We start from the raw sequence: 12206 nt of genomic DNA on the forward strand, positions 1-12206 counted from the left end.
AGATTTGGATCTAAATGCTTCACTTCCATAAGGTTTCTGCAGAAATTCATGGATCAAGTCTGAGTCTTTGGAGTGGGAGCACTGACTCCAAGAGCCTAGACTACCAGAGAACTAACCCTAGGGAGTATCAAATAGTGAGAACTCACACAAAGGAAACCACTTGAATATAAGACCCAGCATCACCCAACCACCAGTAGTACCCTGTGCAGGACGCCTCATCTAAACAACAAACAACAAAAGTACAAACCCAATCACCAGCAGACAAGATTGCCATCTCACTCAGCCTTGCCCATCAGAAGACAAACAAACAAACAAACAAACAAACAAAAACAGCACAAATCTCACCCTATAAGCTTACACAAACCACTGGACCAACCTTAAGAGGGCAGAAACTAAAAGGAAGAAAGAATTCAACCTTGAAGCCTGGGAAAAGTAGACCTCAAACACAATAAATTAAAAAAAAAAAAAAATGAAAAGGCAGATAAATACTACACAAATGAAGGAACAAACCAGAAACACAGAGGTCCAAATAAATGAAGAGGAATTAGGCAAACTACCTGACAAAGAATTCAGAATAATTGTTAGGTAGTTAGAATAGGGAAAAGGAGCCCAGAATGGCGGTGGCTAAAAGACCTGGAAGGGAAAAGCCCGCGAAAATAGAACAAAGGAAGGTCCGAGGACCGGAGTGAGAACCTCAGGTAAAACAAACAGCACTCCTGGCTGGCCCAATTTACATAGGACAGGCCCAGAGAGAGAAAAACATATAAAAAAAGAAGCCAAAGCTAGCTCGCTCTCTCTCTCCTGTGCACTGGGGAGCTCTTCACGTCTTTGGGTCGACATGCCCTCACACCTCGAAGATGGATTTTCCTGCTACCTTCTAAATAAAACAGAGCTGTAACACTGAGCTGTAACACTGGTTTATCTAAGAGCTATAACACTGTCCGTTCAAGACCTGAGAGCTATAACATGGTCTGTCCAAGACCCGAGAGCTGAAACACGCGGAGGGGGCTTTAATGTCCGTCACTCCAAATCTTTGTTGTGACGAGACAAAAACCGAGGAGCATACACTCACCTGACAATAATGATAGTAAACATGATCACAATCTTGAAAACAGAGAGAATGCAAGAATCAATTAATAAGGACCTAGAAGAATTAGAGACTAAACATACATAGACAAACAATACAATTACTGAAATTAAAAATACTCTAGAAGGAATCAATAGCAGAATATCTGTAGCAGAAGAACAAATCAGCAAGCTGGAAGGTAAAATGATAGAAATAACTTGCAAAGAGCTGGATAAAGTAAAAAGAATGAAAAAAACTGAGGACAGTCTCAGAGACCTCTTGGACAATATCAAACACACCAACATTCAAATTATAGGGGTCCCAGAAGAAGAAGAGAAAAAGAAAGGGTATGAGAAAATTTTTGAAGAGATTATAGTTGAAAATTTTCCCAACATGGAAAAGGAAATAGTCAATCAAGTTCAAGAGGCACACAGAGTCCCAAACAGGATAAACACAAGGAGAAACATGCCAAGACACATACTAACCAAATGAACAAAGACTAAACACAAAGAATATTAAAAGCAACAAGGGAGAATCAACAAGTTACATACAAGGGAAACCCCATACGCATAACAGCTGATCTTTCAACAGAAACTCTGCAGGCCAGAAAAGAATGGCAGGATATATTTAAAGTATTGAATTGGAAAAATCTACAACCAAGATTACTGTCCCTGGCAAGGATCTCATTCAAAATGAATGGAGAAATAAAAAGCTTTTTAGACAAGCAAAAGTTAAGAGAATTCAGTGCCACCAATCCAGCTTTATAACAAATGTTAAAGGGACTTATATAGTCAAGAAATACAAGAGAAGGAAAAAGACCTACAAAATCAACCCCAATCAATTAAGAAAATGCCAATAGAAACATATATATCAATAATTATTTTAAATATAAATGGATTAAATGCTCCAAACAAAAGACACAGACCAGCTGAATGGATATAAAAACAAGACCCATGTATATGCTGTCTATAAGAAACCCACTTCAGACCTAAAGACATATATAGACTGAAAGTGAGAGGATGGAAAAATATATTCCATGCAAATTTGAAGCAAAAGAAAGCTGGAGTAGCAATCTTAATATCAGACAAAAATGAAGAAAGTGAAGTCGCTCAGTCGTGTCTGACTCTTTTGCAACCCCATGGACTGTAGCCTACCAGACTCCTCTGTCCATGGGATTTTCCAGGCAAGAATACTGGAGTGGGTTGCCATTGCCTTCTCCAGGGGATCTTCCCAACCCAGGGGTTGAACCTGGGTCTCCTGCATTATAGGCAGATGCTTTACCATCTGAGCCACCAGGGAAGTCCATATCAGACAAAATAGACCTTAAAATAAAGAACATTACAAGATATAGGGAAGGACACTACCTGATGATCAAGGGATCAATCCAAAAGGAAGACATAACAATTGTAAATATCTATGTACCAAAGAAAGGAGTACCTCAATATGTAAGACAAACACTAACAGACATAAAAGGAAAATTGACAGTAACACAATAATAGTAGGAGACTTTAACACCCTACTCACACCAATGGGCAGGTCATCAAAACTGAAAATTAATAAGGAAGCACAAATCTTAAATGATACTTTAGATGAGATGGATCACACTGATATCTTCAGGACATTCCATCCAAACACAGAAGAATACACATTCTTCTCAAGTGCACATGGAACATTCTCCAGGATAGACCACATCTTGGGTCACAAACCTCAGTAAATTTAAGAAAGTTAAAATCATATCAAGCATCTTCTCTGACCACAACACTATGAGACTTGATGTCAATTACAAGAAAAAAAAAAAAAAAACTGTAAGAAACAAACACATGGAGATTAAACAACATATTTCTAAATAACCAATAGGTTACTGAAGAAATCAAAAGGGAAATAAAAAATTTCTAGAAACAAATGACAATGAAAAGACGACAACTCAAAACCTATGAGATGCAGCAAAAGCAGTTCTAAGAGGAAAGTTTATAGCAATACAATCCTACCTTAAGAAACAAGAAAAACATTGAATAGACAACCTAACTTTACACCTAAAATAATTGGAAAAAGAGGAAGGAAAAAAATCCCCAAAGTTACTAGAAGGAAAGAAATCATAAAGATCCAAGCAAAAATAAATGAAAAAGAAATGAAATAAACAATAGTAAAGATTAATAAATCTAAACACTTGTTCTTTGAGAAGACACACAAAATTGACAAGCCTTTAACCAGACTCATCAAGAAAAAAAGAGAGAAGAATCAAATCAACAAAATTAGAAATGAAAAAGGAGAGGTTACCACAGACAATGCAGAAATATGAAGGATTATAAGAGACTATTATGAACAACTATATGGCAATAAAATGGATAACCTGGAAGAAATTGACAAATTCTTTGAAAACTTCAATCTTCCAAGACTGAACTAGGAAGAAATAGAAATTAAGAACAACCCAATTACAATCACTCAAATTGAAGTGATGATCAAAAATCTCCCAAAAAACAAAAGCCCAGACCAGATAGCTTCACAGGAAAAAATTCTATCAAACATTTAAAGAAGAGCTAATGCCTATCCTTCTAAAATTCTTTCAAAAAATTTCAGAGGAAGGAACACTTCCTAACTCATTCTATGAGGCTACCATCACCCTGATACCAAAACCAAAGACAACACAAAAAAAGAAAACTACAGGCCAATATCACTGATGAACATAGATGCAAAAATGCTCAACAAAGTTTCAGCAAATAGAATTCAGCAACACATCAAGAAGCTCATACACCATGATCAAGTTGGGTTTCTTCCAGGGATGCAAGGATTCTTCAACATATGAAAATCAATGAATGTGATACACCATATTAACAAATTGAAAGATAGAAACTACATGATAATCTCAGTAGATGCAGAAAAAGCTTTTAAAAAAATTCAGCGTCCATTTAGGACTAAAACTCTTCAAAAATGGGCATAGAAAGAACCTACCTCAATATAGTAAAGGCCATATATGATAAGCCTACAGCAAACATTATTCTCAGTGGTGAAAAACTGAAAGCATTCCCCCTAAAATCAGGAACAAGACAAGGGTGTCCACTTTCACCACTATTTTTCAACATATTTCTGGAAGTACTTATTAGCTACAACAATCAGAGAAGAAAAAGAAATAACAGGAATCCAGATCAGAAAAGAAGTAAAGCTCTCACTTTTTGCAGATGACATGATACTGTACATAGAAAACCCTAAAGATAGTATCAGAAAATTACTACAGCTAATCAGTGAATTTAGAAAAGTTGCAGGATACAAAATCAATACACAGAAATCACTTGCATTTCTATATACTAACAATGAAAAATCAGAAATAGAAATTAAGGAATCAATCCCATTCACCACTGCAACAGAAAGAACTAAATATCTAAGAATAAACTTACATAAGGAGACAAAAGAACTGTACACGGAAAATTATAAGACACTAATGTAAGAAATCAAACATGACATAAACAGATGGAGAAATATTCCATGTTCCTGGACAGCAAGAATCAATATTATGAGAATGGCTATACTACCTAATGCAATCTACAGATTCATTGTGATCCCTATCAAATTAACAATGGAACTTTTCACAGAACTAGAACAAAAAAATTCACAATTCATATGGAAATGCAAAAGACTCCGAATAGCCAAAGCAGTCCTGAGAAAGAAGAATGGAATTGGAGGAATCAATCTTCCTGACTTCAGATTATACTACAAAGCTACAGTCATTAATACAGTATGGTAGTGGCCCCAAAACAGAAATATAGACCAATAGAACAAAATAGAAATCCCAGAAATAAACCCATGCAAATATGGGTAACTTATTTTTGACAAAGAAGGCAAGAATATACAATAGGGCAAAGACAGACTCTTCAATAAATGGTGCTGGGAAAACTGGACAGCTACATGTAAAAGAATGAAATTAGAATACTTTGTAACAGCATACACAAAGATAAACTCAAAATGGATTAAAGACCTAAATGTAAGACCAGAAACTATAAAACTCTTAGAGGAAAACATAGGCAGAACACTCAATTACATAAATCAAAGCAAGATCCTTTATGACCCACCTTCTAGAGTAATGGAAATAAAAACAAAAGTAAACAAATGAGACCTGATTAAACTTAAAAGCTTTTACACAGCATAGGATAGTATAAGCAAGGTGAAAAGACAACCCTAACAACAGTAGAGAATAATAGCAAATGAAACAACTGACAAAGGATTAATTTCCAAAATATACAAGCAGCTCATACAACTCAATGCCAGAAAAACCAACCAGCCAATCAAAAAATGGGAAAAGAACTAAACAGAAATTTCTCCAAAGAAGACATACAGATGGCTAACAAACACATGAAAAGATGCTCAACATCATTAATTATTAGAGAAATGCAAAGCAAAACTACAATGAGATATCACCTCACATCAGTCAGAATGGCCATCATCAAAAAGTCTACTAACAATAAATGCTGAAAAGGGTGTGGAGAAAAGGATATGTTCTTGCACTGTTCGTGGGCATATAAATTGATACAGCCACTATGGAAGACAGTATGGAGATTCCTTTAAAAGCTAGGAATAAATCCACCATATGTCCCAGTAATCCCACTCCCACACATATACCCTGAGGAAACCAAAATTGAAAAAGACACATGTACCCCAATGTTCATTGCAGCAGTATTTACAATAGCTAGAACATGGAAACAAGCTAGATGTCCATTGACAGATGAATGGATAAAGAAGTTGTGGTATATATACACAATGGAATATTACTCAGCCATAAAAAGGAATGCGTTTGAGTCTGTCCTGATGAGATGCATGAACCTAGAACCTATTATACAGAGTGAATTGAGTCAGAAAGAGAAAGATAAGCATCATATTCTAATACATAAATATAGAATCTAGAAAAATTGTACTGAAGAATTTATTTACAGTGCAGCAATGGAAAAACAGACATAGAGAATAGACTTACGGATGTGGGGAGAGGTGAGGAGAGGGTGAGATGTATGGAGAGTAACATGTGGAAAGAGTAACATGAAATCTTACATAACCATATGTAAAATAGATAGCCAACGAGAATTTGCTATATGGCTCAGGAAACTCAAACAGGGGCTCTGTATCAACCTAGAGGGGTGGAATGAGGAGGGAGATGGGAGGGAGGTTCAAAAGGGAGGGGATATATGTATATCTATGGCTGATTCATGTTGAGTTTTGACAGAAAACAAAATTCTGTAAAGCAATTATCCTTCAATAAAAAATAAATTAATTTTAAAAATCTGATCTTTTACTTAAATATATTATTGTAATAGAAGACAGAGTAAAAAGAACATCAGAAATAAGCTGGTAAAGGTTTGTGAAAAGAGATGATAGCAGAAAAACTCCCCACTCATTCAAAAAAATTAAGTCTGGAATTTTCCTCTAAACATCAAACTTTAGAGATATTTGTATCTCCATGCAATATATACAGTCTATAAATAGTTATTTTAATTGTGATTAAAAAAGCAAAATACATAGTTCTAGTTCTGAAAATTAGCAAAATAGTACAAGTATTGGTACAGAAGACCCACTTAAACCATTGTGTCTTTCATAGTGTGTTCCACAGTATTTCTAATTTCACTGCAATAGACAAGATCTTTAAAAAATTTTATTTTATTGAAGTATAGTTGATTTACAATGTTGTTTTAGTTTGGGATGGACAGAAAAATGATTTGATTATACATACAGTATATTGTTTCCTGTTATTATCCATTACGGTTTATTAAAGATACTGAATGTAGTTCCCTGTGCTATATAGTAGGATCTTGTTTGGGGTGTCCTTGTTAGCTCGGAATCTTGTTGTTTATCTTTTCTATATATCATAGTTTGCATCTGTTAATCTCAAACTCCCAATTCATCACTCCCCCAACTTTTCTCCTCCTTTGCAAGACAAGTCTATTTTCAATGTATGTGTGTCTGTTTCTGTTTTGTAGATATATTAATTTATTTCATATTTTAGATTCCTCATGTAAGTGATATGATATTTGTCTTTCTCTTTCTAACTTACTTCAGTTAGTCTGATAATCTTTAGGTCCATCCATGTTGCTGCACATGGCACTATTTCATTCTTTTTTATGGCTGAATAATATTCATTGTGTTTCTGTATACGGGGGGTGTGTGTGTATCTTTATCCATTCATCTGTTGTTTCCATGTCTTGCTAATTTTGAGTAGTGCTGCTATAAACCTAGGGGTGTATGTATCATTTTGAATTATGACTTTTGTCTAGATACATGCACAAGAGTGGGATTGTTGGATCATAAGACAAATCTATTTTTAGTTTAAGAAAACTCCATACTGTTTTCCATAGTTGTTGTACCAATTTACATGCTCACCAACAATGCAGGAGTGTCCCCTTTTCTCTACACTCCTCCAAGCATTTGTTATCTGTAGACTTAAAAAAAACATTATTGGAGTATAGTTGATTTACAATGTTTTGTTAGTTTCAAGTGTGCAGCAAAGTGAATCAATTATACATGTACATATATCCACTTTTTAAAAAATTATTTTCTCTTGTAGGGTGTTACAGAATATTTACAGAATATTTAGCATAGTTCTGTGTTCTATACAGCAGGCTGTTATCTATTTTATATATATATATATATATATATATATAATATATATATATGTTATATATATATACACACATATAGTAGTGTGTATATCTCAGTACCAATCTCCAAATTTATCCCCAGTAACCATGTTTTCTTTCCATATCTGTGACACTACTTTTGTAAAGAAATTCACTTGTACCCTTCTTTTCCCTTAGATTCCATATATAAATATATTTGTCTTTCTGTGTGTGACTTATGTCACCCATTATGACAATCTTTAGATACATCCAATTTGTAGACCTTTTAATGATGGCCATTCTAACCAGTGTAATGTGGTGAAGTGAAGTGAAGTTGCTCAGTCGTGTCCGACTCTTTGCGACCCTATGGACTGTAGCCTACTAGGCTCCTGGGTCCATGGGATTTTCCGGGCAAGAGGACTGGAGAGGGTTGCCATTTCCTTCTCCAAGGTGGTACCTCACTGTAATTTTGATTTGCATTTCTCTAATAATTAGTGGTGTTGAACATCTTTTCATGTGCCTATTGACCATTTGTATGTCTTCTTTGGAGAAATGTCTATTTGGATCTTCTGCCCATTTTTTGATTAGGTTTTTTGCTATTGTATGAACTGTTTATATATTTTGGAAATTAAGCCCTTATTGGTTGCATCATTTGCAAATATTTTCTCTCAGTCTGTAGGTTGTCCTTTCATTTTGTTAATGGTTTTCTTTACTGTGTAAAAGTTTAATAAGTTTAAGTATGTCTCATTTGTTTATTTTTGCTTTTATTTCTATTGCCTTGGAAGACTGACCTAAGAAAACTTTCATACAATTTATGTCAAATAATGTTTTGCCTATGCTCAATGAGAATAACCTTTTGAGAGCCAAAATATCTTAGGAGAAGGCAGCTGGGCAGATCAGAGTGAATTCAGAAGTCATGAAGACACTACGAACAGAAAAATCTGGGCAAGAGAATCCAAAGTCAAATTATTGTACTCTACAAGTGCATATATTTCAGGGTGTACATTACCATCTACTTAGAGTGCTAATTTTAATTCCTCTGTTTGTTTAAAAGAAATATAAGTGGCTACATAGAAATCTAAGATGCAAAGTTGACATTTTTTGCAAAATCAGTTGCTTTTCTGCATAAAAAGGAAATAGAAGTTACAGAAATTCTTCATACCATTGTAGTTGAAAATACAGGAGTCAGGGCTCTGAAGTAAGATAAAGACTACAATTTTTGTTTGTTTTAAATTTTATTAAAATAATATATTTATATATTTACATATATTTAAATTAGATTCATCTCAAAAGTTATATAGAAATGGGTGTTACAGAGAGTCTTAGTGATTGATTCAAAATAATATGAAATGCAATAAAACTGTTATGTAATAAGCTCAGCTCTTGAAAACAGTGGTACATAATGGTTACAAGTGAATGCTATTACAATCACTGTCATATGGATGAAAAAGTGATTTTTTTTCCTTCAATACAGAAAGTAAAGCATGAGAAGGTATTTGTTTCTAGAACAAAGCAAAAAGATAAAAAGTAAAAGCAATTTTAGAAATAGGATTATGTAGGTTATGTATGTAGGTATGTATGAAATAATATTTATCTGGTGTTACATGTATAATATATATGTTTTAAACTTTTTATTTTGTATTGCAATACAGCTGATTAACAATGCTGTGATAATTTCAGGTGAATATCATATTTAATAAATGCTACTACATACATTTAGTTTATTTATCATAGCAGCTTTTTAACCTAATTTTCACAAATTAGAATTGTATGATCATACTTTTGAGAGGATGTATTATTAAAATTAATATATTATAAAAATATTTTCAGATAGAATGCTATGATTACTGCTTAGGGTAAATGCATGTATTATATTCACAATAATCAAACTGTAGCTGTTATAGCTAATATGTAGAATATTAAGAAAACCTCCAGAAGCAATAGAATGCCTTCTGCCATACTAAATCTTGTACATTTCAGAACTGGGTAGAACCTTGTTTCTTCTTTATTTATAGCATTATAAAATGAAAAGAACATAATGCTTTCACTAAATGTATATATATTCTTTTACTTTCTTAGAGAAACTGAAGAATATCACTTCTATTTCTTTTTCAAGCATCTAAGTCTCCACATAAATTTCTTAAAGAGAAAGTGCAAGAAGAGTCAAGTTGCAGAGAAAGCTGATTGAAATTTTGCACTAGTTTCTCACATATGAAAGAGAGGAAAAAAGGGTAGAAAATTCAGCAGACATATAAATAGATCTCGGATTGAAGAAAAATATGTATAACAATGAAAAATGGTCCTTTTAAAGCAGTGAGTTAATGTCAACTTATTACATCCATGATGTCAGAGAAGATTTACAAGATAATATGATTTTAAAACTTAAATGCATTTAGCACTTGTAATACACTTTATTTATCAGATATCCACTACTGCAATAAAGCTGCATTCTAAAGGACTACAAAATCTCAGTGGTACATGGTACTAAACATTTATTAACTCCTGAGCCTCACTAGTCTGAGCTTAATTAATCAGGCTGGGCTCACTCATGTATGTGTGTGTGGTTCTTAGCTGTGTTTGACTCTTTGGGACTCCATGGACTGTAGCCTGCCAGACTCCTCTGTCTATGGGAATTTTCAGACAAGAATCCTGGAGTGGGTTGTCATTTCCTTTTCCGGGGGAATCTTCCCGACCCAGGGATCAAACCTGTGTCGACCTGCATGTCTCCTTTTGCAGACTGTTCACCACTGACACACCTGGGAAACTGTTCACTTACATATACGTGGTCAACTATGGGTCATCTAGGCAGCTCTGCTAACTGTAAATGGCTCTGTTATGTTTGGGGAGAGCCTGTAGCATGGCTAAGTCACTCTTGCTGAAATCCATACCAACCAGGTTTCTTAGCCTTCCTCGACAGATAGAAATTGACTAGAGGCCAGACAAACTTAGGAAAGGCTTTTTTGGGGTTCCTGTGCAGGCTGCAGGAGGGAGTGAAAACAAGTAACAGGTTCCCTTGCTTGCTCGTTCCCTGAGGGGGAATGAGCTCTTTTCCTATTCGGGGTGAGGTCAGGAATGTGCCCAGGGCTTGTGCTGGAGGGGAGCTTAGGTGGTTTGCCCACCCCTTTGTGACACTGCGTGCAGGGGGCATGCGCAGTACCCTGCTTTTGCTCCCAACACTGTTTTTGCTCCAGGCTACTCAGAAATGGTAGTTGGGATTTTTTTCTTTTGCTCTAGGATTTGCCCGAACTGTGCATGTACACAGTTATTTTTAAGTCCCATAAAGTTTCTTTGTATTTTATAAATTGAGGAGAGGTGTGTTCAGATACAAGCATAGTAGATGCTTGTATCTGTAGAATGGGGTCTCAGGCTTTTCTCAGAATAACTACAGGAATTCAGCACCTTGTCCTTATTGTCCTACAGATTAGGAGGTACAAGTTTTCAAATAACTACAGAAATACAAGAGTGGCAAATCCAAACAGGAAGATGTTTTTGAACATCCTCTGTATTACATGGGCTTATAAGCTAAAACATGTCTCAAGGATTAATTCAAAATTAAGGAGCAGGAAAATATATTTTCCTTTTTTCTTTGTTTTTGGTAATAGGACAACTGGCATGATTACTGTATGGGGTGAAGAACTGGAGCCAGTAGCATAATGAATCTACCACATCACATTATTCTGATAATTTGGAATTTCTTTGGAAAGCCAAAAGACATGAAAATAGTATCTACTAACTGATACACGGTCAACTCATTAGATTTCTAAAAAAGGACATTTTTTTAGTATAAGGGCATGAGTATTAAGTTTGTTCACAATAGAAAGTAAATTATCTGATATTGAGTAGATATAATGTAGGTCCAAGTTTCCTGCTTTTGTTTCCCCCAGTCATTAAATATAATTTTTGAGTAGCTAAAGCTATGAAAAGGATAAAACAATACAGAACTTATTTTTTTAACATTTCCTCAAGTTCAGCCAACCTAAAATGATGGTATTTAACATTGCACTAAAAAAATTATAAATTTTCACTTATGCTTATTTGCTGCTGGAAATTAGAAAGTGAATGAATGGATAAATGGAGAAGGCAATGACACCCCACTCCAGTATTCTTGCCTGGAAAATCCCATGGACGGAGGAGCCTGGTAGGCTGCAGCCCATGGGGTCGCGAAGAGTCAGACATGACTGAGCAACTTCACTTTCACTTTTCACTTTCATGCATTGGAGAAGGAAATGGCAACCCAATCCAGTATTCTTGCCTTGAGAATCCCAGGGAAGGGGGAGCCTGGGGGGCTGCCATTTATGGGGTTGCACAGAGTCGGACGCAACTGAAGCGACTTAGCAGCAGCAGCAGCAGGATGGATGAATAAATAAAAGTAAGGTCTAAGTTTGGAATCACACCATAGCTAGCACATCTTTTAAAATCATTTCAGTGATGTTTACATTTAATAAAAAGAAAAATGAATTTATATCGTGTACTAAATTATACTAAACTTTAGTATAAAGTTTTCTTTACTATAATTTGCCTTTAAAGATTACTTTAGGTTAAATAAG

The 12206-nt window shown here is 34.9% G+C and overlaps 1 non-coding gene across 1 annotated transcript; it reads right to left on the bottom strand.

The window, feature by feature from the left end:
• Window positions 1-2293: 2293 nt before the first annotated feature.
• TRNAY-AUA (transfer RNA tyrosine (anticodon AUA)) lies at window positions 2294-2365 on the bottom strand. Its single transcript has one exon. It is a non-coding gene; the product is annotated as a tRNA-Tyr (tRNA).
• Window positions 2366-12206: the final 9841 nt, after the last annotated feature.

Source organism: Dama dama, chromosome 5 (assembly GCF_033118175.1).
Source record: "Dama dama isolate Ldn47 chromosome 5, ASM3311817v1, whole genome shotgun sequence".
NCBI classification, from domain to species: domain Eukaryota; kingdom Metazoa; phylum Chordata; class Mammalia; order Artiodactyla; family Cervidae; genus Dama; species Dama dama.